This window comes from Nicotiana tabacum, chromosome 22 (genome assembly GCF_000715075.1).
Source record: "Nicotiana tabacum cultivar K326 chromosome 22, ASM71507v2, whole genome shotgun sequence".
Classification (NCBI taxonomy): Eukaryota; Viridiplantae; Streptophyta; class Magnoliopsida; order Solanales; family Solanaceae; genus Nicotiana; species Nicotiana tabacum.
In genome coordinates, this window is record NC_134101.1 from 108382411 (window position 1) to 108408693 (window position 26283).

The 26283-nt window shown below is 39.2% G+C and overlaps 1 long non-coding RNA gene across 6 annotated transcripts; it reads left to right on the forward strand.

Moving 5' to 3' along the window:
- Window positions 1-338: 338 nt before the first annotated feature.
- LOC107824678 (uncharacterized) lies at window positions 339-6847 on the forward strand. Of its 6 annotated transcripts, XR_012705239.1 has the most exons (6): window positions 340-732; window positions 2779-3109; window positions 3745-3831; window positions 3938-3992; window positions 4690-4769; window positions 6621-6835. It is a non-coding gene; the product is annotated as an uncharacterized LOC107824678 (long non-coding RNA). The 6 variants fall into 6 exon arrangements; XR_001656913.2 differs by having other exon boundaries at window positions 339-732; window positions 2779-3831; window positions 6621-6847; XR_012705241.1 differs by lacking the exon at window positions 3938-3992 and having other exon boundaries at window positions 6621-6833.
- Window positions 6848-26283: the final 19436 nt, after the last annotated feature.

The following is a 26283-nucleotide window of genomic DNA, read 5'->3' on the forward strand; positions in this document are numbered from 1 at the left end:
TTGCTTGAATCAGTTTTCAGAAAATTGTTGTTTGGTTATAATATATTTCAGTACTAGAATCAGTGGCGGACCCAAGTGGTGGCTAGCGGGTTCATAAAAAAATAATATTGTGTATATGTATAAATTAGGATTAAAGTTGTGTAAATTTTGTATAAATATTTATTTGAACCCACTTGACAACTACTATTTACGACTAAAGTTATATACTTCTAAGATTGAACCCGCTTGCACAAAATTTTGGATCTGCCACTGACCAGAATATATAAGAAAATTCCAGGAAATAACAACTACTACAAGACAACTAAAGTTTTTAATATTTAAATTTTTGCTGGCAAAGTTGCTCGATATATATTCTCTTTCTACTATATTAGAAGTGCGAGTATAGTAGGTGAAGCAGACACCTCTTCGTCGACATGTCTGCTTGCTGGTGGGGGCAATTTCGTCCTTACTGCTCTTGTGCTATCCAAATTCCTGTTGTGTCCATGTATTGGCTGATTTGAGTCGTTTAGAGAAAGATTACATAGGTAATTTCGCAAGCCACTTTGACTGCCATCGCCTAAATCTCTGCTTTACCAAGATTTTCCTTCGCATCTCTCTTTTCGCTTTGTTTAGATTCCCTTGGCTTCTCCGCTGACGCATCAATTTCTGCTATATATTGACAAGAGATTGTGATTTTTGCTGAGTTTTTGCAATTCAATATTTGCTCCATCAAGATAATCACAGGGTTAGAAGGTTAGTTTTACTCTTCCGTTTCTTTTCCTTCAATTGTTGGGTTTGGATTGTTTCCTGGAGGATCCGCCTAAATTAATTCAACTTAGCAGTTTACACTCGATTTTTTTATGCAATTTGTATAATCCAGGCCCCTAAAATTTCTCTATTCCAATTTCAGTCAGCAATTTTTGTTGCAATGTTTGGGGTATTTCAAATTTGCATATGCTTGTTAATCCATCTATGTCCTTTAGAGTTAGATTATAATTTCATGTATCCCGGGAGATAAAGACGAGAAGTAGTACTTGGAACAAAAAAAAAAGGTAAAAATTGCTATTCCTTATAGATAGCTATTTTGTGTATGAATTATTTCTAGTAATGTTTGACTGAATGGTTTAGTTACATAAAAATCTTAGTTTTGTCGTGTTGCTTCTTGAATTTATCCTTAAAAGAGAAAAAACGGAAGTTAATTGGTCAGCACAACTGAAATCTGAGTAGTATTCTCACTTTGTTAAAGTATCTATTTTAATATCCTTAGTTATACATGCAATTTTGGACTTTGGTTCGACTACTACTATGTATTTTTGTATATATAGTTTGGACTAACAGGTAAACATTCCTGATTTGGGGATTTTTCTGAAATATTAAAATGTACTGTACAACATAATACAAAGCCTTCAGAATATTTAAAATATTTTTCTGATTATTTAGTCTTCCATTGTGGCAATTTGCAACAGATTGCTCTTTGAATTTTTGGTCTACATGTTTAGAGGAATAAACCTAGATGGTCCCTTATGACATTGTCTCTACACAGACAAACTTACATGTTTGCACATCTGAGTATCACTTCATTTTTCTAATTTTCTTCTGAGAGTTAATTGTTGCACTTCCTCGAAAGACCTGTGTCAGTATTAATTAAAATTATTTTCTTTAGGAATTAATTTAGCTAATCATTATTCTTCAGCAAAATGTTTATCCCTGAATGAATCACATATAGAACTACAGTACCATTGGAAATATATAAAGTCTGTAGAAAATATATTATTAGAACCTAAATTAGAAGAAATAATAACTATCACCAGCCCTACAATATTGATAAATGATCATTGAAGGAACAAAGAAAATGATTTAAAAAGCTCTTTATGTCTAAGGAAAGACATTGTTCTGGATATGTAAATTTATAGTAGTGTTAACCTACATGTTTACATCTTGTCGATGTTTCTATGTTTTTTTTTTGGTTGATAAATTTGGTTGGAAATATAATGGCTTGATTTCACAAGTTCTTCAAAGTGCTGGCTTGGGAAGCAGAAACAATGCTTCTACTAAAATACATGACTTCGACTATATAGATGATTATGCACTTCTTTAGTCTATTGCCATATGCTTATTAATAATGCTAAATAGTTATGCTTTATATTTCATATTATTGTGTTAATATGTCTCTACTTTAGTAGTAATAAATTTATATGCCTACAAATAAAAGAAAGATGGACAACGCCTAAATTGAGCAGATCAGGAACGTTCATATCTTGGTGGAAAAAATAGTGAGAAATGCTAAATGGTACATAATTCATTCTCCATAAGACTCTTAAACATCATAAGATTTGACGCTACAGAGTAACATTCATTAACTTCTAGCACTAGCAAATATTTTTATTTCAACTATCAGGGTTCCTTACTTCGGCAGGGTACAAATATCTAAATTTGATGTATTTAGATACTTTCTATTGGTGCAACACCAAGTGTAGTTCCTGTACAGAAGACTTCATCTGCACTAATGTCATATAAGACTATAAAGCAAGTCAAACAAATTCAAACACAAATTATAACTAATGTATTCGCTATACCCAATACATTATCCCTCCTCTTTTGTTAAAATTTATGGAATTAAGAAAATAATTTAGTTGAGTAGACTCTAAAGTATGTTACAATCAAGAATTTAAAGAGAATTTTCAAAAAAAATATTTCTTTTAATAATTGTGATGTACGAATGTGTTACTTTCTACTTTTTCCATTCTGATAATTTGTATTACACACATGCTAAAGCATTTTTTGTTTTGCATTTTCCAGACCAGCTTGTTTTCTCGGTCGCAAGGCAAAAACACTCTGCTTCCTAAGAGCACGACAACTATTAGGACCTAATATAGCCGATAGAACTGCAGTTTGTATAGATTTTGAATCAAATTATGCAGATTTTGTTCAACTTTGCTTCACAGTTTGTAAACAAAAGTTTTTTTTTATGTTAAATCAAAAATTTATAAGCTCCTTGGGCCCGGGCACCGCCCGGGCTACCGCCAACTAGTTCTATTCTACTTATATAGAAGAGCGCACAAGCTCCTCTCCGTTGACATCCCTGCTTGCCGACGGACGGCAATTTCGTATTTGCAGTGCCCTATTTTAGGTAAAATTCTTGTTGTGTCCCTACACTAACTGATTTGTGTTGTTTAGGAAAGACTACTTAGGTAATTTCGCAATTAACTGTCACCGCTTAATTTTGCTCTGCTTTATCATAATACCATAATTTTGCTCTGCTTCACCATATTGCTTTCTGGAAAATTGGCCCATCTTCTCCTTCTTACTCGGTTAACCCTTGTGATTTTTGCGGTGCTTTTTGCTTCATAAATTGAATCCCAATTTCTGGAATGTAAAGTAATATTTTTGACTGAAAATTGAGGTTTTTGCTGAGATTTTCACAGTTTCACATTTGCTCCACCAAGATAATCATATGGCTGAAAGGGTAGTTTTACTGTTCTATTTCTTCTCCTTCATATGGGTGACTCTGATTATTTTGTTTCAGGGTTCTTCTTAGTTTATTGTTCAAATTTTTGTTGTTTGTGAAACTCAAAGAACAACTTGAAAAGAAACTGGGGTTTCCGCCAATTATCCGATAATTTTCTATCTTTGTTTGTATTCGAAGGTTTTGTCATTTTTAAATTAGGGATTTCAGAATACATGAGCCTCTGACTTTCTTATATTTGAGCCACAATTCTAAGTTTCATCTTGTTCATCCTGTTTCTTTCTCTGCTTCATCATCAGATTTCGTTTTATCTCAAGTTTATCGATTTCGACATCAACAATTATCAAAGGTCTTTGTGTAAGAAATTTGGGTCACTGACTTGAACGGTATTTCTTACTCTTACCACTATGCTTTGTTCATGTGTTACTTCGGGTTTAAAACCAATTGTTTGCTAGATCTCAAATTTTTTCTTTTGGTCAACTTTGTTTTCAGTTGGCCTGCTATGTGTTTGTGAAATTGCCAACTCCAATTACTTACCCATCCCAAGGTAAATATTTTGTAGTTTGATTTAGTCCACTAAGTATGTTTGGGGACGATAATCATGAGTTTTATGGATAACTTAAGAACTCTAAGTGTTAGGTATTACTGGGGTTATTGGGTGTTAATAGTGAATTTGTCAGTGCAGGCGAATTTGCTATGAATGGCTTAATTGAAGGTATTGGTTAGTCATAAATATTTTTATTTGATCATGGCATGAAAAGTAAAAGAACTTGTGAATGAATTATGGAGAAAAACAAATTGACGAATCAGAATCCGACCTCAAAGTAGATAGAAGAATTCTTTCGTCATATGGTTTTGCTGCATATGCCAGACATTAGATCCTTTATGTAGATTATTGGGGGGAAAAAGCCAATGAGGCAATATCCATGTCAAAGAGAAATTGACTGGAACCATTGCAAATTTGAAATAAGAAACTCTTCCCTATATTTTCCAGGTTACATATTTAAATTTATTCAAGATTTGCAGGCAGACCGATAATTTTCTCATAACATATCCATGTTAATACAGATTTAAACTCCATAACTCAAGTATTGACATATAGAATTATTCAATCTCAATTATTTTATGTATCTGCGATTTGCTTTAGCTATGAGGTGCCAGTTTCTCTTAACACTACAACTGGTTACCCACTTAAATATTTTTGATCAGTTTGAACTCAAAACGAATTTGATATTCTTTTGTAGCACGTTCACTGAGGAAAAACTGGAAAAATTGAAATTGATGTTCGATTCACTAGCTGCACAATTTCTCCTTCTGTTTTAAGGTATTTTTTGTCAAATTTTCAGTTTTTTCCCAATGAAATCATGAATTGGATATTTATAAATATAGGTTTATATCAGAATTGAGGGGCCGTTGGGTGATAAAATGTTCTATTTGGTCACCCATAATGTAAGGATCAAAAACTTACATTTGAAGACCTTGTGTCTACTCCATTTTTATGCTGCTTCATTTATCAGTGTTGTTCTCTGTCAACTTATTTGGCAATTAATTGGGTCTTATCAAAAGGAAGCTATGACAAATAATTAGTTATGCTTGTTTTGTAGGATAAAAAATATAGGGAACTAAGTTTTGTAGGAGTGTTACTCAAGATTTTTTGGGCTTTGGCATATTTATCTGATATTTAATTTCTTTTGCTATTTTTGTATTGGACTAATTTTTTAATTCAGTTTTTGTCTTCCTAAAAGACCAAGTTGGTAGTTAAAAACACGTAGACCGAAAACATAAAAAAGAGAACAACTTGATAGTTAAAAACACGTAGACCAAAAAGAGAAAAAAGAGAATAACACATCCACTATATTAGAAGTTCAACTTGTGGCAATCAGATATTATGGGATTGTCCAAAAAAGATGTTGTGATGGGTGAGGTAAAACCAAAATAAAATTTTGGACAGAATCCCATAATATTCTGTATTGAATCAGCTGAAAAATATATCTCTTCAGCTCGGATAATCAAATAATATATTTGGCTAAATTATGAACTTACAAGATAGTCTATCCCATTTAAAAAAAATAATGAAACTAAAACAAACAAACAAAAAAATCAGAACACCTTGGTTCATGCTACGTTCTCTGCTTTGGATCTCTGCTTTACAGATAACCGTGTACTTTTTTATTTTTTTTATTTGGTATTGTGCTTTACGATGAATTTTCACTCTTTAGTGATGATCATTATCTACTGAGAATATGTTGCATCTTTAACTTTATTTTATATTATTGCTGATAAATAAAAAAATCAACCCAAGTAATGTAGAATTAACAATCAAGTTTGTCTCTCTTGAACTTTCAAACCTATTGTAACTGCAATTTATGATTCAATCTGGAAAAGAAGAAAACAGAACGTTAAACTGAAAAATTATGAGTAAGATACTTCAATATTGTTTTCTCCTTCTACTCCAAGAGAGAAGATGAGGCTATTGTTAAAACAGATAATACATTTGACTAAAAAATAGAATTTGTCTTTCTCGTGGTAGTAAAATGAGCAAAATTGTACATAAGCAGTAAGTTAATGAGAATATGAGATGATCAGAATAATAGTTTAGTTTATGTCGTTATATACGTGTTGTATACTCTTTTTGTGGTATCATATTGAGCTGTGAGAAAAAAAGGGAAGCAGTACAATGATTAGATCCGCCTTCTTATTGAAGCTTATAGCCTTAATCATTTTCTTCTTAACTAAGAGAATTACCTGCGCCTGGCTCCCTAGATTCTCCTGATCAAATTTTGGAAATGTTTCTTGTGGCGGAAAGTGAAAACAGTAGCCAATACGGAGAGAAACTGTCCTTATTTGTATTTATGTCTGTTGTCCCAAAGTTATGACAAAGAAATATCTATGTTAGGAATTCAGCCTATAAAATATGTCTTGTGTCTTACTTAGATGTTTAACTTAGAAGTTAGATAAGGTACGACTTAATCAAAATGGAATCTCACTTTTTACAGGAGTAAATTTTACTGATAGAAGGGTAATGCTGGTTCCTAACTTCTAACTTCTGAACACACTTTTCTGACTTATAATCTGCTTATCCCCGAATACATATGTTGCACCTATGATACTGCTATTAGCTGTTGTATCCCAAAGCTTCGCCATATTGATGTGAATTACAATATCTACTTTGCAGGACAAGAGTTTCTTTTGGCAACCGGTTTACGCGAATTCTTTATGTTGGAATACAGGAGAGTGGAGATCTATTGGAATTAGATTTGGTACATTATACCTTTTCCAGATGTTCTCCAGATGAGTGCAAATACGTGTAGCTTTTGAATTTCCATGGTTAAGTCTGTTGGCATTGTAAAGTGAATTATAGAATGTAAATGATGAATTAAATATGTTGGAATTTTTTTCTCTATTGAAAGGTCGCCCCCAATATTATTGTTCAGCCATAGGAATATCTATATCCATCGTGGTATTAGCACAATCTCACGGGAGAAATTCAAAAATAACCAGATTTACAACTGATCGTTCAAAAATAGCCCAGTTTTAAAAGTAATCGAAATTTAGCCACTTTTCATGTAAAGATAAATCTGAGCGAAAATACTGTTCAAAACCCGGAAAATACGCCAGTATATTATACTGGAGTTCCAGCATAAGTATGTTGGAACTCTAGCATAATATGATGGAGTTCCAGCATAAATACACTAGAACTCCAACATAATATACTTGAGTTCCAGCAAGTATAATTGTCAAGTATAATATACTGGAGTTTGAAGTACCGGTGCTCCAGTCTCCAGTATATTATACTGGAGTCAGCAAAGTATACCGGTCCAGCATAATATGCTGGAGTTCATACACAGGTGCACCGAACTCCAATATATTATGCTGGACCGGTCTCTGTTGCAGCAAAATAGTGGCTATTTTTCATTGATTTTGTAAACGCTGGCTATTTTTGAATGACCAGTCCGAAAACTGGCTATACCGTGCTATTTTTACCAATCTTACTGCTTGAGCGGGTAAAAACACGCTATAACCTAAAGTGTTGGGCCTGGGCTTGCACGGGCCAATTCCATCTAGTCTATATCATATCATCATACTATATTATAAGCATGAAGGCTTTTAGGTAAAGTTATTTACCATAATAACCTTCAAAAATTGAATGACCAAATTATCCTCTACCTAAAATTAAAATTACCTCCTATAAAATGATGTTTTATACATAATGCCCTTTTAAAAAATTCACAACATTAATCATATATCATATATTTATATTTATATTTATGTTTATATTTATATTTATATTTATTTATTTATTTATTTATTATTATTATACTAAAAGTGAGAAGCCCTAACTTGCAAATCATATAATACTAAAACAGACATCAAAAGTTGAAGGACCTTTTTTGCCCTTGAGTCATAGAATATTCTTTTTATTATCAAAGTACAAAAATGTAAATAAACATTGTAAGTGTTAATGTGGATGAATATTCAATTTTAGTTACAATCCCCATTTATACTATACAAAATGAATCTGCCAAAAGTCAATAGACTCAAGCAAAGTGCGTGTACCATCATTAGCATTGGAGTTGTGTGCTCTAGCTTCTAAATTAATTGCAAACTTGAAATTAATACATAAGTTCTTGGGACATGAAGCGCTTCAGCTTCTAATGTACCACGCATGTGTAGTTTGTAACTGGTAGGAAGTAATTAAACCAATTATTTTACGGACCTTTCTCTATTCTAATTGTTGAGATTTCTACATCATTTTTAAAAATAGTTCTCCACTTATAAGTACATATACTTCACAAGAGTTTTCTATGGACTTTGTCATATTACAGTAGTGTTTTTCTATCGGCTGGGGATAGCAACTGAATTTATCATCTTCATTATCGGGGGTGGGGCCGATGGAAAATTCGAGGACCTTCATCACTGCTACACTCCAGCATGTTGGTACAACATATTTCCTAGAGTTAGCTATCCTATATATCATTTTGCATCTCATATTTGTTTCGATGCTATTTCACTTTGCTTCTTCTGTTATCTGATAGTCCTCATATAGTTAATTAGTAATCCTCATATTTGTACCATAACGCGTACATGTATATGAAGGTTTTATCAAAATCTACATTATAGTATTCATCCTACATGCATTTTCGCGTAACAAGCACCTAGAAGCTTAATTTGTTGCTCTTTGCAGATTTTGATCATTACCACATAGGTTATTTGTAAACTTCTTTCTACATAGAGTTTTTAAACTTCTTGAAATATTTTTTTAATTAAACTAACTTCTTAACTATCATATTGTTAAGCGAGAAGATCAGAGACGCTAACTTAGATAAGAAAAAATCTACTTTTGAAAGCACTTTTTCAAAAAGTGAAAACAAATTTAAAGTGTCTTATAAACAAACAATTACAGTGTTCCACTATTATCTTAGACCTCTAATTAAAATCAGTACAAAGTTAAAATTTGGTAGAGTTATCACTTTTGAATTGTCGATAAAAGATTTGGAGGGAGTCATGGATTAGATGAAAAGACAGTGTTAGAATTATATATATCACTAACATTATAGTAGTAAAACAAAGTATAAGAACAAAGTTTAAGAACGTTCTTCATCTTTTTAATTACTTTTACTGTTGTCTCTGATCTTCTTTGATTTTCAATAGTCTCTCATAAACTATTATGATCTTCTACGAGTTATTACCTATATATAATTTATTTATTTTAATGTAAACATGAATTATTTTATTTTACTTCTTTGTGAAAAAGTGAGGTTCGAAGTTCGATTGGCCAAGTGAACTATAGTATTGTGCATGTGTGTAGCAATATTGCTTCAACTTCTTTAAACTGTGTAGGCTTGCGATATTCAAGCTTATTTTTCAAGTGTTTTCTAAAACTATGTAAAAGTTATAGAAAGATTAATATTGTTGCGAGCAATATAAATATATGTCTCTACAATGTGCTTCTCTGTACCAAAATACAATATGCATCAACATTTCTCTCTTTATTGAGTTAGTTAAATAGAATCATAATTTTCATAAACTATTTATCACCCAAATACATTTTTTAATAACATTTATATGATTTTAAAAACTTTGTATTTACAGGACTTAAGTTAAAAGTTAAATTACCCATTTACCCTTTGAAAAAATTAATTATCCTAATTTTTTTAAAAAACAAAAAAAGGGAAAGAAACTAACGCCTAACATATAAGGCACGCTTCAAACCATTATGAAGCCAATAAGAATAAAGGAAAAAAAAAGTGTCACGACCCGGATTTTCCATCCTCGGGAGTCGTGATGGCGCCTATGAATGAGAGCTAGGCAAGCCAACCCTTAACTACCTAGTTCATTACCAAATTACTTCTTTTTAACAAATACCAGTGGTAACATGAAAACAACGGAACTTTAATTAATTAAGCGGAAGGTAACGATGAAATATCTAAAAGCAACGCCTTTTACAACTTTTAAAATCCACTAAATAACCTAAAATCTTGTGTCACAGTTTCACAGATTGTCTAAGAATTTCTACATATAAGGTCTGAAGAAAAACAATACATTATTTCTGAACAAAAGGAAATGAAACAGGAAATAGAGGTAGAGGGAGATGCCAGGGCCTGCGGACGCCTGCAGGTCTACCTTGGGTCTTCGGGTGGACTGAAGGAAGCACTCCAACTACTGTCCAAAAGCTGCTCCTGGATCTGCACACAGTGCAGAGTGTAGTATCAGCACAACCGACTCCATGTGATGGTAAGTGTCTAGCCTAACCTCGGCGAAGTAGTGACGAGGCTAGGACCAGACCACCAAATAAACCTGTGCAGTTCATATATATATATATACAACAAAAAAGAAATATAGAAATAACCAGTCAATGTGGGAGGGGAAACATGCTGTGGGGGAAATAATTGTTCCGAATAGCAAGACATCAAGTAAGGAAAGAAACAACATAACTAGAATATCAACAATGAAGCAGAAGTCAACAATTTGCACGGCATCACCCTTCGTGCTTTTACTCTCAGCCTCACCAAAACAATCATATAATCAAAATGTGCACGACATCACCCTTCGTGCTTTTACTCTCTCTCCTCACCATATAATCAATAGATTCGGCACAGAATGGTACGTCGTGCGGCACGACATCACCCTTCGTGCTTTACACTCTTCCTCACCCAAACAACAATCACAAGCAAAGGGGGCAAGGGAATAAACAAAATAGTAACAGAGATCCCGGCAAGGGAACAACAATTAAATAATTAAATCCCGGAGAGGGAACAACAAATAAATCAACAATAGCCCGGCAAGGGAGCTAATCAACAAAACAACAAACATCCCGGCAAGGGAACAATTGATAACTCTTTTTCTTTCTTTCACTTTTACTTCATAACTCACTTTACCACTTGAGCCAGTGCTCCAAAGGGGTCAATCGTCTCATATCCTTTCACAATTTGTAATATAACTTGAGTCAATGCTCCTCGATGTTCAAAGGTCACCATTCCTTTCACAAGCTTTTCACAACATATAGAAATCATCATCAAGGCATGAAAGATACAACAAAATCATGATATTCACAATATAAAGACTCATGGTCATGCTAGACACCAACGTATAGATACTCGTCACCATGCCTATACGTCGTACTCGACAATTATCACATAGCAAATAGGACTCAATTCCTAATCCCTCAAGCTAAGGTTAGATCAAACACTTACCTCGATGTCACGAACACAACTCAAGGTTCCATTATAGCTTTACCCCTTGATTCCACCGCCAATTTTCTCGTATCTAGTCACAATTTACTTAATTACATCAATAAACGCTAAATGAATCGATTTTGAATGCATCAAAATGAGTTTTCCAAAGTTTTACCCAAAAAGTCAAAATCGCCCCCGGGCCCATGTGGTCAAAACCCGAAGTTCGAACAAAAACCTGATTACTCATTCCTCCACGAGCTCAAATATATAATTTGTTTTAAAATCGGACCTCAAATCGAGGTCCAAATCCCCAATTTTTGAAAAACCTAGGTTCTACCCAAAACACCCAATTTCCCCCATGAAAATAATTGATTTGAAGTTGAAATCATGTTAAAAGATGTTAATGATTAAAGAAAACTAGTTAAAAATGACTTATAATTGATTTGGAGAAGAAAGGTTGTTTGAAAAATCGCCTCTTATGTTTTTGGGATTTTTGAAAAGTGCAAAATAACTGAAAATCTCGTCTATACCCCTCTCAGACCCCTTGTGCGGACCGCACAAAATGGACTACGGCCGCACAGGTCTTCATGAGGTACTGCGGTCCAGTGTCCTGTGCGAACCGCAAGAAATGCACTGCGGCCGCACAGGACTCCACCGCGGACCGCAAGAAATCGAGCGCGGCTGCGAAGGCTTGGCCTTTTTCACCGCAGACCGCACAAATACCACCGCGGTCGCGGAGTCCCCACCGCAGCCGCGAAGCTTCCACTGCGGACCGAGAGACCTGGCTTCAGAGACCTGCAACTTCTCTGAATCTGCAACTTTTTCCTAAGTGTAAAAACATTCCAAAACTCACCCGAGCCCTCGGGGCTCCAAACCAAATGCCATACTAACTCAAAAACATCATATGTGTCACACCTCCTTTTTACACACCCGAAGGTAGTATAAGGGAGGTTTTCCAATTTAAGTGACATTATTCGAAATGAGATTATTTTATTTATTTTCGTTCAGAGTCGCCACTTGGGATGGTTTGTTTTTGGTGTCCCAAGTCACCGGTTTATTTTAAATCCCAAATTGAGGAAAATTTCGACTTTCTTTTTGAAGTCTACGAACCAGAAATTCTAAGTAAGGAATTCTGTTAATCCGAGGGAAGGTGTTAGGCACCCCCAGATTCCGTGGTTCTAGCACGGTCGCTTAAACTATTACAATTGGCCTATTATCCGATTTTAATACATGTTTTAGCCTATGGTGCATTTTTAACTTATTAACCGCTTTCAATTATTTTAAGGAAGATTTCAACGTCATTTAAAATACGTCTTTGGACCACGCCACATGAAATGCACCCGCAATCCGAAACACATCTTATTCAACGTTGTTGAGATTTGGATTTGGGTTACATGAAATGCACACCCGAGTTTAGGAAGGTAATATTATTAAAATAGCGCGCCTAAAACAACTACGCGTTTTTAACTTTGTGAGGGCCATGGAAATTTGCTAAATGGCACGCCTTGAATTCTAAGGATTTTAAAAGAAATAATTAAGTGAAGGCCACGCGTTTGAGATTTTATCTGGCGCGGAGCACCTCAATTCCATTTTAAAAGGGGTATTCAAACTAAATGTCATGGGCGGCTTTCCAGCTGTGCCCCATGACCCCTTGGGCGCGCCCCGTGGCGTCCTAGCAAGCCTTCCAATGCCTAGCGCCACGGACGGCCCCGTGGTCTTGGCCGCGCCAAGTGACAAGCGCGCATGTGCCTCTGTCATCCCACCGATATCCCTCGCCAGCGCCCAACCGCAGGCAGATGCCAACAGCGCCGCGCGCGCAGACAACGCCGCGCGCGCAGACCCTGATGCCAAAGACTATGCTGCTGACAATGGACCTGTTTTCTGCCTTATAGCAAACTAAGTCTTTTTCATTGTAAATATAGAGTAGTTTTATTCCATGTACTTCCATTATGTTTCTCTATCTTAATCAAGTCTAGTCTTGTAGCTTTGGATTATTTTTTTTAAGCATTATTAGGAGGGATCAAGCAATCAAACTTTCTAGCGAGCAAACAATTCTCTGTACTGGTGTCTCTCCCCCTCGACACCGCGTTGCCTTTCTGTAATAGCTTTCATTAATGCAATCAAGCTTTCTTTCATTCTCAATTCTCATTCCTGTTCTCTCAATTGCTCTTGACAATGGTTTTCCCGTATGGCACTGACAATCTAGTCTAGCGTACGGAGGGGACCTCAGTTAGCGGACAACAACTGCACTGACATTAATTGCTTAGCCTTACGTCGCCCTTCCAAGGACTCTCAAGAAGGCGCCGCGTAACAGTTGGTATCAGAGCCTAGGCTCGACATCGGACGAGGGAACGCATTGCCATTACCACCATTTCTGACCATGGTGAATCATGGGGACCGCATTGCGGTCCTTGAATAGACGGTTGACGGATTACTGCCCATCATGGATACAGTGCCTGAACTAAGAACCAGCCTAGGGCAAAGGTTGGACGACCTGGACCGCAGGGTGCTCCAGGCCGAAGTTGACATAGAAAACATTAGTCATGACTCCGAGGGAGATCGGCAAACGGCAGCCACAGAGGCAGCCGAAATTTTTGGCAAATTCGAGGGACTCCAACAGGAGCGTGCCGAGGATTTAGCTTACAGGGCACAAGAGGCAGACAGGGTGACTGCCATGCAACAAACTATTGACAACTTGACAGACAAGCTCAATGTTGTCAATGCTGCTTTACAGGGCCTGCTGCGAGGCGGTGGAAACCAGATCGGGGGCGCTGCAAACCCCACTTCCGCGACACAAAAACTGAAAATTCCTGAGCCAAAGCCATACAGTGGAGCTAGGAGTGCCAAGGAAGTAGAGAACTTCATCTTTGATGTCGAACAATATTTCGATGTTGTTGGGGGCCTAGAAGAAGCTAAGAAGGTAGCAACTGCTGCCATGTATCTTCAGGGTGATGCTAAACTCTGGTGGCGGGTGAAATACGAAGCCATCAAGGCCGGTGAAGATGCTCTCGAAACATGGGCAGAACTGAAGGCAGCCATCCGCCTACAGTTCTTCCACGAAAATGTCGAATACAATTCAAGGAGAAAGCTATGGGAGCTCCGCCAGACCAATCCGTGCGGGACTACGTGCGAGAATTCTCCGCGCTCATGCTAAGCATATGCGACATGGGGGACAAAGACAAGCTCTTCACCTTCCTAGAAGGGCTGAAACCTTATGCCCGTATGGAGCTACAAAGACAATGGGTAGATACCCTGCCCAAGGCGATCCAAGCAGTTGAATGCCTTAGGGACTATCAAATGGAAGCTCGGAAGGATAGGCCTCAGCTGCCTGCCCGAGCGGGATTCAAAGGGGGCCAGTCTAGCAATGGTGGCCCTAGCAGAAGTGGGGGAGATCGGAGCTCAACCAAACCTAAGGCTCCCTCCACAGGCAGCAACAATGTTGCGTCTAACAACAATGATCGGGGGAGGAAGCCTCCTTCAAGATGCCGTCATTACGGCGGACCACATTGGAACAATGAGTGCCCACAGGCACAGATGAACGCCCATCAGACTTTTGATGATGGGACGGATGACGACTCAGACGATGCGGATCAGACTGAACCAGTAGGTGCCTTCAATGCAATTGTTGGCTCCATTTCTGAGGCATTAGCAGAGACTAGTGCTGGTATTCGTAAGAAGAAGGACCCATGTCCAGTCACCAAGAAAGGGAAAAAGAAGGCAGATGATAAGACTTCTCTTAAGCACGAGAGGACCTTAATGTTCGTTGAGATGAAGGTGAATGGCAAGCCCATTCGGGCCATGGTAGACACGAGTGCTACCCACAACTACTTAGCCTCGACTCAAGTGGAGCGCCTTGGTCTAGTTGTAGGGAAAGGTAGAGGCCGTGTCAAGGCTATCAACTCACCTCCCCAGCCAGTGGGTGGAATAGCCAAAGAAGTACCGGTGAAGCTTGGCCCTTACGAAGAAAAATTCAACCTGCGCATGGTGATCATAGATGACTTCGAGTTGATAGTTGGATAGGAATTCCTGAGGCAAACCAACACCATGCCTGTACCGTATGCTGACATGTTATTGATGATGGGAGAAAATGGGACCAAGCCCTGCATTATCCCGTGCATGCCCATGAAGATGGTCGTTGAAAACATCTCGACCTTGCAGTTGAAGAAGGGGGTCAAAAGAAATGAACCCACGTTCCTGGCAACCCTCTGCATCGAAGATATAGAACGCTCCTTGGGTCCCATTCTTGAACCCGTGAAGGAGCTACTACTAGAGTTTGAAGATGTCATGCCACAAGACATGCCAAAGCGACTACCGCCTAGGCGCATTGTGGACCATGAAATTGAGCTGGTGTCGGGCGCGAAGCCACCCGCCCGGGCACCTTACAGAATGTCACAACCCGAACTCACCGAGCTTCGGAGACAATTGATGAAAATGCTAGACACAGGGATTATCGTGCCCTCCAAATCCCCATACGGGTCCCCTGTGCTATTCCAAAAGAAACATGATGGTAGTCTATGACTCTGTATGGACTATCGAGCTCTAAACAAAATTACTGTAAAGAACAAGTACCCTATTCCGCTAATGGCAGACTTGTTCGATAGACTGGGTGGTGCGACGGTGTTCACCAAAATAGACCTGAAGACAGGTTATTGGCAAGTTCGGATTGCAAAGGGTGATGAGCACAAGACGACCTGTGTGACAAGATATGGGTCGTACGATTTCCTGGTTATGCCATTCGGCTTGACTAACTCCCCAGCTACGTTTTGCACTTTGATGAACCAAGTCTTCCGAGAGTACATTGATGAATTCGTGGTGGTCTACTTAGATGACATTATGGTATATAGGCAAACATTGGAGGAACACCTGATGCACTTGCGGAAGGTCCTAGCTCGATTGCGGGAGCATGAACTATATGTGAAGCTATCTAAGTGCTCCTTTGCTCAAAAGCAAATTGACTTCCTCGAACATGTCATCGAGGAAGGGCAGATCAAGATGGACCAGCAGAAGATTCAGGAAATCACAGATTGGCCGTCGCCTAAGGATATCCACACCTGAGGGCGTTCCTTGGTCTATACAATTTCTATCGACGATTCGTGAAAGACTACTCCCTCATTGCAGTACCATTGACAGAACTCCTCAAGAAGGTCACGCCTTGGGAATGGGGACCCAAGCGAGCGGAGGCCTTCAACGCATTGAAAGCGGCTATGTCTAGTAGCCCCGTCTTGGCCCTTCCTGATCTAGCCAAGCCATTTGAAGTACAAACAGATGCATCTGACTATGCCCTCGGTGGAGTCCTGCTACAAGAAGGCCATCATGTAGCGTACGAGAGTCGGAAGCTAAAAGATACAGAGCGGCGCTATGCCGCCCATGAGAAAGAATTATTGGCTGTTGTCCACTGCTTGCGCCTCTGGAGGCACTATCTTCTGGGAACCCCGTTCGTGGTCAAGACAGACAACACAGTTGTTAGCCATTTCATGACCCAGCCGAAGTTGAATGGTCGACAGGCCAGGTGGTAGGAACTCCTAGCTGAATTCCACTTCAACCTGGAGTACCGAAGTGGGAAGACCAATCATATTGCTGATGCGCTCAGTCGGAGAGCTGATCTAGCATCGGTGTGCTTGCTCGCCACCCTAAGGGGGAACGAAGTAGCCACCTCCATCAAGGACCAGATACAGGATTTACTCATCAAAGACCCTGTTGCACAGTATTTGGTTGATTTGGTAGGACAGGGCAAGACTCGCCAGTTCTACATGGAAGATGGTTTTCTGAAAGTGAAAGGGAACCGACTTTATGTTCCTAAAGGAGGAGACCTACAAAGGACTCTTCTGGCGGAATGTCATGATACTCTGTGGGCCGGCCATCCCGGTAAAGAACGCACCATGGCGTTACTCCGCCGTGCATATTATTGGCCTCAAATGGCCGATGACGTTGCTCAATATGTGAAGACTTGTCTAGTATGCCAGAAGGACAAGTCAGACCGCTTAATACAGGCGGGACTCTTGGAACCACTAGCTGTCCCAAAGAGACCTTGGGAAAGTGTTTCCCTGGATTTCATCACCGGATTGCCCAAGGTCGGAGATCTAACAACTATCTTGGTTGTGGTAGATCGGTTTTCCAAATATGCTATCTTTATTGCTGCCCCACAATATATATCAGCAGAAGATACAGCTCGACTCTTCTTCTCTCATGTTGCCAAATATTGGGGCCTACCCAAAGACATTGTTAGTGATCGTGACTCACGCTTCACTAGCAACTTTTGGACCCAACTCTTTAAGTGCCTTGGGTCGAAGCTGAGTCACAACTCAAGCTTTCATCCGCAATCTGATGGCCAGACGGAGCGGTTCAATGGTATGTTGGAGGAATATCTCCGTCATTTTGTAACCGGATCGCAAAAGAATTGGGTGAAGCTTTTGGATGCTGCTCAACTGTGTTTCAATTCACAAAAGAGCTCTAGTACAAACAAAAGCGCTTTTGAAATTGTTACCAGACAGCAACCGCTACTCCCACACACAGTCAATGCACCAAATATGTCTAAATCTCCTCGAGCTTCTAGCTTCTCTAAAGAGTGGAAGCAAAATTTGGAGATAGTGCGGAGCTATCTTGTCAAGGCTCAAAAGCGGATGAAGAGGCATGCTGATCAGAATCGTCGCTTTGTTGAATACCAAGTAGGAGACAAAGTGATGGTTAAAATTCCAAAGCGTTACTTATTTGCGGGGTCCATGACCCTCGCTTATTGCAAAAATACATTGGACCCTTGTCCATTGAAAGGCGTATTGGGAAAGTTGCATACCGGGTGGATACCCCAGCTTGGTAGAAAATTCATCCTGTCTTCCATGTCAGCCTCCTGAAACCTTTTCGGGAAGACATGGAGGATCCTTCAAGGAGCCAGCTCACAATGCCCAGTATTCGAGGGCCCAATTCAACCGGGAAAAGGCGTGGTGAAGCTATCCTTGATGATAGAGTGATTCATGCCTCAAGGAAAGATCACCAAGAGTTCTTGGTGAAATGGCAGGGCTGTGATACAGAGGAGAACACTTGGGAGAGGGGAACAAACCTCAAAGCCTACAAGAGCCTAATTGAAGATTATCTTGCAAGTAAGGCGCCGAGGATGTCGCCAACTCAGGTGGGGGAGAATGTCATGGGTGGCTTTCCAGTCGTGCCCCATGACCCCTTGGGCGCGCCCCGTGGCGTCCTAGCAAGCCTTCCAATGCCTAGCGCCACAGACGGCCCAGTGGTCTTGGCCGCGCCAAGTGAAAAGCGCGCATGTGCCTCTATTGCCCCACCGATATCCCTCGCCAGCGCCCAACCACAGGTAGATGCCAACAGCGCCGCGCGCACAGACCCTGATGCCAAAGACTATGCTGCTGACAACGGACCTGTTTCCTGCCTTATAGCAAACTAAGTCTTTTTCATTGTAAATATAGAGTAGTTTTATTCCATGTACTTCCATTATGTTTCTCTAGCTTAATCAAGTCTAGTCTTGTAGCTTTGGATTATTGTTTTTAAGCATTATTAGGGGGGATCAAACAATCAAACTTTCTAACAAGCAAACAATTCTCTGTACTGGTGTCTCTCCCCCTCGACACCGCGTTGCCTTTCTGTAAAAGCTTTCATTAATGCAATCAATCTTTCTTTCATTCTCAATTCTCATTCATGTTCTCTCAATTGCTCTTGACATTGGTTTTCCCGTACGGCACTGACAATCTAGTCTAGCGTACGGAGGGGACCTCAGTTGGCGGACAACAACTGCACTGACATCAGTTGCTTAGCCTTACGTCGCCCTTCCAAGGACTCTCAGGAAGGCGCCGCATAACAGTTGGTATCAGCCATAGACTATTTGTTCTACTAATATGGCTAAACTCCACTGACTACAATAATTAAATACGGCTTAAAGGAATTGCAACTATTCCTAAATTGACACCCAAATTCAGATTTTTCAAATCGAGAGGCTGCCCAAATGCAATGGACTTCCTTTTAACTTAAAATGATTTCGATACTCAAGCCCAAAAGGAGCCAAAATATTGGCGAGTACAGGCTGCAGGCGTAAAACTCGGAATCGAACCCCAATGGAGGCAAAAATATGTGCAAACCAAAGAGACGTGCCTATTGTGTTGCTCATCACTTGACAAAAGCAAACCCTTTAATACTACACTTTGCTATCAATTCCCAGTTTTACTTTAAACACTGTTACCATCACCCACATAACAGACTTGTACGATCATCAATTAGTGAAAAATGTAACATGTCAAAGCATCAGACTTATATCCATAATTAATCGACCTCACACATATAAAGAACTCAGTACAAAACTCACAGGTTTTCAATTCTGATTTTAAACTCAAGTTCTGCTTATAACCCTTTGAACATTTGAGAACTTATGTGTGAATATGGATAACACTAAGCTAAAATGCCCCTAAAATCAATAAGCCAAATCCTACGTTTGTGCTCGAACAAATCTGAACATGTGATGTATAGAGCCAGGACCAGTCCAGAATTAAGAGCCTAGGTACTGTCCAGGCCCAAAATCAGGGGATCAGACTCGAGGTCGAGTCCCTATCAGCAACTAATCTGCTGCACTTTCACATAATAAATCTTCCCAATCCCACTTCACATACATGCTCAATTTTACTCATAACAACTTTGCGATTAACACCATACATCTTGTAATTTGAACTCACAAACACATCATGGGTCTAAAATAAATTGATACATCTATTAATAACCAAAACCTAGAGAGTGGAACAAATGAAAATCAGTAACTCTAATAGTAATCCTATTACAATTCCAACATAAGACTCACAACTCTTAAAAACAACTTCACGTTAAGCACACTGAGATAAGTAATTAAAACTGAGAAATAAACAAAAGAAGAGGAACATCTGATAAAAGGAGAACATAATCTTCATATATCTTCATCAGAACACTTCATGAGCTAGTTTTACAGGCCGAAAATCAGAGGTGTGTACCTGGAGGTTGAAACAGGGAAAGAAAAATGAGGGATCAACAGAATAAAAGTAGAAATCAACACCAGCAACAGCACATCCTAGATTTCAAACTCTTCAGCAATGAAATAGTGAAATCCCAACCAGAAAAACTTGATAAAACAGTGCCCCAGTCAACAAAATCAACTCAAATCTTTCAATATCCAAATTCAAACCATTTTCAACCTTAAAGGAAATCAGAATATCTTCCAAAAATGAGAAATTTCGAGACTCAAAGCAGAAATCTCAATGTAACAGTGTTTTCCAATTATTAAACTCAGACCAACTCTCAAATATCCAAATTTCAACTCAGTTCCACCCAAAAAAATGACTCAGGGATTGTTTCAGAGATTGAGAACTTCAAAAATTACCAAAGAAACCAATGGAACAGTGTTTCAAGAGAAATTTCAGCTGTTTTTCTATTTTTGGATTTTCGAGCTCTCCCCCTAATCTGACTTGAGCTTCAAGTAGCAGTCCTTTATAGACAAGCTATTAGGGCAGCTGAAATAGGCTAAGTTTTGCATTTTAGCCCTTTGTGAATTTTTATTTTTGCTATCTAGTCCCTAAATTACTGACTTGCTTGCCTAGCAAGTCTGTTTTTTCAGCTTCTAGGAAGCTTCTTCAGGTGGTTACTCATAGATTCCCTATGTACATTACCCAAAATAGCCCTTAGTTACCCTGTTTTTACCCCCTGGACCAAACGGGTATGGGTTATGAATCCAAACGGGCTCAATGGCTCATTAAACATGGGCTCGGGTTCAAGCCAAACCAAACTCTCTTGGAATGGGGTTTAGACTGACCTCAGAGCCCAAGTAACAAGGCTGACCCAAAACTAAATCAAAGCATGTGAAAGGGAAACACTTAAGTAACTTCAGAAAACCCAAGAAACAGACAAATAGACTAATTAATGATCACAAACAGGCGGGGAACTAATTGAGATATTAAGCTAAATGACCAAAACAAAACGTAAAATCAAAGGTTCAAACATGCAATAAATAGAACTAGACAAACCAAAGAAATCAGAAAATAAATTTAAAAAGGAAAACAATCACCAAGAAGAGAGGTTCTAGATCGAAGACCTTAACCCAGGCTCACTTGGGATGACCTCCGACCAAAGAGAGAATAAAAACAGGGGTGATACATAATTAATTTCGAAAGCAAAAAGGAAAGGGACTCACCAGCTAGACTTGAAATCAAAACTGATGCTCTAAATTAACCCAAAATAGTGGCAAATGTTTGTTCTTGGAGAAGAACAAACGGGTGTCATTATTTTGCGTCAAAGCAGGCTTGAACAAACCAGAACATCCGTAAAATGACTTTGCATGCGCAAGTTCTGGTTTGAACTCCTAAGGCTTGAACCTCGGATTCAAAATTTGAGGAGTTCTAGGTACATTCGAGGGAAAACAAATGGGGGTTTGGAGTTAGGGAGCCTCGGAGGTTCTCTAGTGTTTGTTTGGGGTTGAACAGAGGTGGCGCCGCCACCGGAGAAAACAAGGGCGGCGCTAGGATTTCTCCTTTGAACAAAGATTCGAGACGTTCCAGGGAGTTTTGAGGGAAGGTGATTGGAGATTCGGGGTTGGGTGGCGGAGAGGATTCAGGGGTGTATTTTTGGTGGTGATTTGCGGTGGCGCCGCCACTGGTGGCGGCTGGAGATAATGGCAGCTTTAGGGTTTTGTTAGGCTGTGGTGAGAGAGATGAGAGACGAGGGGGTAGGGGTGATCATTTGGACAGTTATATATCAGAGGGATCTTAGTTCCGGACCATCCGATCAAGTGAGATCGACGGTCCTGATTTAAAGGCATGAAACAACGTCGTTTGGCTTGAGTGAGGCGATGGGGTCGGGTAAAGGCAGAACTGGGCCAACTTTGGGGCTATTTGGATGGGTATTAGGAGAATAAATGATTGGGCTTGGTATTTTAATTGGATTTGTCCCAATATATTTCCTTCTCCTATTTTCTTTTCAATTCCCTTGTCTTTTCTTAAATTAATTCTTTTCTTTTCCTTTTTCCAAAATTAAATAAAAATCCACATTAAATCCTAGAATTTAATTACCCTAAAAACACCAATTAAACATAAATAAAAATTATCACGATTAATGAAAACAACAAATTAAAGAAAAACTACTAAAATAAAAAATTAACATTAAAAGGTGCAAATTAAACTATTTTTTGTGTTTTTCCTTTTTTTATAAAATAACTTAATTAATTAATTAATCCTAAATGTTAAATTAAACCATAAATTCAAATGCACATATTTTTTTGTATTTTTATGACTTAAACAAAAATTAGACATGCGCACAAAAATGCAAACAAAAAGAAAAATTCTACAATAATTTCTAAAATAACAAATAATTAAAAGGAAAAATCTAATTCTTGGGATTATGTAGGAGCAATTCAGGTGAGGCAAAAATCACGTTCTCGGAGACATGAAGGGTTTTCGGGCAAAGATAAAATGAGCAATCACGAGAGATTTTTGACCGTTTGACACTCCATGAAAAATATTTTTGAAAAGAATCTGACTGAACCTTGCTTCAAAAGTTGCCTACATATCCTTGACTATAAAGGAATTAGGTCAGTGTAGTTCTAGAAGTTTTGGTAGCTGGGACTACCGGGAGCTGTGATTTTACTGTTGCTGCTACTACTGCTTGCTGACCCCCTATTACACCAAAAGTAAAATCAAAAGCTAAGCTAGCCAAACCTATCAACTACGAGTTACAAGATTTCTATCTATAAATCTCTTGAAGCTTGATCTTGAGGCTTGGCTAGGTCTTGCTGCAGACTCCGATCTGAATCTTGATGCTCGTCAGCTGTAACCACTGGTTTATTCTTCAGCTTTAGATCAAGGCAGGACATGCGAAGCTTGTGACTTCAAACATATCTTGAGCAGTCCACATCCTTCTCCGTTTCAACCTTTGAGTTCACTTCTTTATTTTTTGTTTTTTTCTTCTTTTCTTTGTTCTGGATTGAAACTCATTCTTTTGGTCATCTCAAACCCTGCGCCTCGAGGTCGAACCTGCTCAGACACCAAAATAGACAAACGAACAAAATTGTCTGCCCCAGTTTTCTCTAGGAAACTTTCGTGAGTTATTTGTAACCAAAACCTACATTATTTCTCTATTGAAAACAATAAAGCAAGGATCGTGTGTTCTTAGGAGGAAAGATTAGGGAATTGAGCTCTATATCTAAAATCTCAACTTAGGGATTGGTGCCCTATTGTTGGCGAAAACGACTGGGGAATAGATGCTCTATGTTTAAAATCTCAACTCAGGGATTAGAGCCCTAACGTTGGAAAAAAGGCGACTAGGGAATGGAGGCCCTATGTCTAAATCTCAACCTAGGGATTGGAGCCCTAATGTTGGTAAAAGGCGACTAGGGAATGGAGGTCCTATGTCTAAAAAGCATCAACTCAGGGATTGGAGCCCTAATATTGGCAAAAGGCGACTAGGGAATGGAGGCCCTATGTCTAAATCTCAACCCAGGGATTGGAGCCCTAATGTTGGTAAAAGGAAACTAGGGAATGGAGGCCCTATGTCTAAAAAGCATCAACTCAGGGATTGGAGCCCTAATGTTGGCAAAAGGCGACTAGGGAATGGAGGCTCTATGTCTAAAAAGCATTAACTCAGGGATTGGAGCCCTAATGTTGGTAAAAAGGCGACTAGGGAATGGAGGCCCTATGTCTAAAAAGGATTCAACTCAGGGATTAGAGCCCTAATGTTGGCAAAAGGCGACTAGAGAATGGAGGCCCTATGTCTAAAATCTCAACTTAGGGATTGGAGCCCTAATGTTGGTAAAAAGGCGACTAGGGAATGAAGGCCCTATGTCTAAAAATCTCAACTGAGGGATTGGAGCCCTAATGTTGGTAAAAAGGCGACTAGGGAATGGAGGCCCTATGTCTAAAAATCTCAACTCAGGGAATGGAGCCCTAATGTTGGCAAAAGGCGACTAGGGAATAGGGTCCCTATGTCTAAAAAGCATCAACTCAGGGATCGGAGCCCCAATGTTGGCAAAAGGCGACTAGGGAATGGAGGCCCTATGTCTAAAGCCTCAACTCAGGGATTGGAGCCCTAATGTTGGCAAAAGTGACTAGGGAATGGAGGCCCTATGTCTAAAAGGCTCAACTCAGGGATTGGAGCCCTAATGTTGGCAAAATGTGACTAGGGAATGGAGGCCCTATGTCTAAAAATCTCAACTTAGGGATTGGAGCCCTAATGTTGGCAAAAGTGTCACAGATTGAGATTGGGAATGCTAAGCTATCATCATTTTTTTTATTTTTTTTATTTTTTTTTTATGTTTTTTACTTTATTTTTTTTTTCATTTCATTTTATTCCAATAAAATGCGGGAAATAATTTTGAAGGAAAATTTCCCTTTTGGGTTGATTGTTACTGCGAAGTTGTTTCTAGCTTTTGCACAGCTTTTCTTTTGGCTGCACCTGCTTCCGCACGGTTGCCTTGGGCCGCACCTGTTTCAATTTTAAACAAAGAAAAATTATTAGTTTGAAACGGTGGTTGGTTTTGTGGCCTTGATTGTCTTGATCACTCGATCTCGGCCCGAACCTTTGTTGAGAACCTCTGTTGCTTGGTGGTTTTCTGAAGATTGATCAATCTTTCAAACCGAGGGACTCAACTTTTAAGATTTCATGACGGCTCGCCTGCGTGGGGCTTAGACCCTTTCACTTCATTCCGCCTTTAGGGATTTTGCCTTTGGCTTTCTTTTCCTTTTCAATAATTTTGCTTTTAGAGCATCAGCCATCATGGCCAGTCGGGATCGACTTGATGCACCCGCTTAGGCTGGGTACTTTCTTTAGCTTTAGGCAGAACCCTGTAAAGCCAATCTTGCCACCTTTTTTTTGTATTAGTTTCGGAAACAGAGTTAGACCGAAGGGGATTCAAGGAAAAGTAAACAAAGGACAAGAAAATGAATTTAAGGAGAAGTGTCCCTTTCTGGGAGGAATGAAGGACTTATCTGGGGTGCATGCAGACTTCAATAAATATGACATGCTTTTTGGATTGGATACCCGATCTGCACAGCTATCCAACTTCTCATAAATCCATTGCGACCCGTGTTTCAGAACCGAGGAACCTTTCCAGGACTCTATCAATACCAATGGTGGTGAGAGTTTTCTTCTTTTCGATCAATGGCGCCCTTTGCGGATTTTCGCCAATCGACCTCTCTCATTTCTCTTCTTACCATCACCTTATAGTGCTCTTTTACAAGTTTTCACTAACAAAACTCTCTCATTTTCAATTTCTCTGCTCACCACCACCTCATGGTACCCGTGTGGGTTTTGCACCAATAAGACTCTCTCATTTTATTTCTCTCATTTTGATTGCATCAGATCCAAACAACTGCGTTCTCCGATTTTGAAGACCTTTCGCTGATTGATCGAAAGGACTTGAACAAGGTTTGGGGTAAAAAGAATTTGGATTGAATTACAACTTTGGAACCATTCAGGCAGGATCATCGCCGAACCATTATAAAATATGCCCCAATTTCACTTTTTGGGGAACTTTGAATTTTTATTTTGGTATGACTGAACCCCAGAGAGAGGTTGCCTATGTATCCTTTCAGAATCAAGTCGAACATAGTTCAGGAAAACATTTTGCTTTTGTTGTTGTTGTTGTTATTATTTTTTTTCGAGTTCCAAAGAGGGTAATGAAAGAAAAGTAACCGGCTCAATAGGTTAGCAAAAGGATTGGAGTGTTTGGGGTAGAGAGAATGAAAGCCTTCGTCATCCCAATCGGATAGTGCTATTGCTGCAGAAGGACTAGACATAGTACCTTTTTACCGCGTCTGCGTTCACAACTTCCTCGGGGTCATTTCTTTCGATATCTCCCAAGTACAATGCTCCTCTGGGAAATATCTTTCTGATGATGTATGGGCCTTTCCAATTGGGAGCAAATTTCCCTTTTGTTTCCTGATGATGGGGAAGAATACGCCTTAGAACGAGTTGCCCCACTTCACAATTTCTAGGCCGCACTTTCTTGTTGTAAGCACGGGCCATTCTTTGTTGGTACAACTGCCCGTGGTAGACTGCGGCCATTCGCTTCTCATCAATCAGGGTTAACTGCTCCAGGCGGGCTTTGACCCACTCACTGTCTTTAATTTCAGCTTCCACAATGATCCGGAGTGAAGGGATTTCAACTTTCGCGGGTATTACGGCTTCAGTGCCGTAAACCAAAAG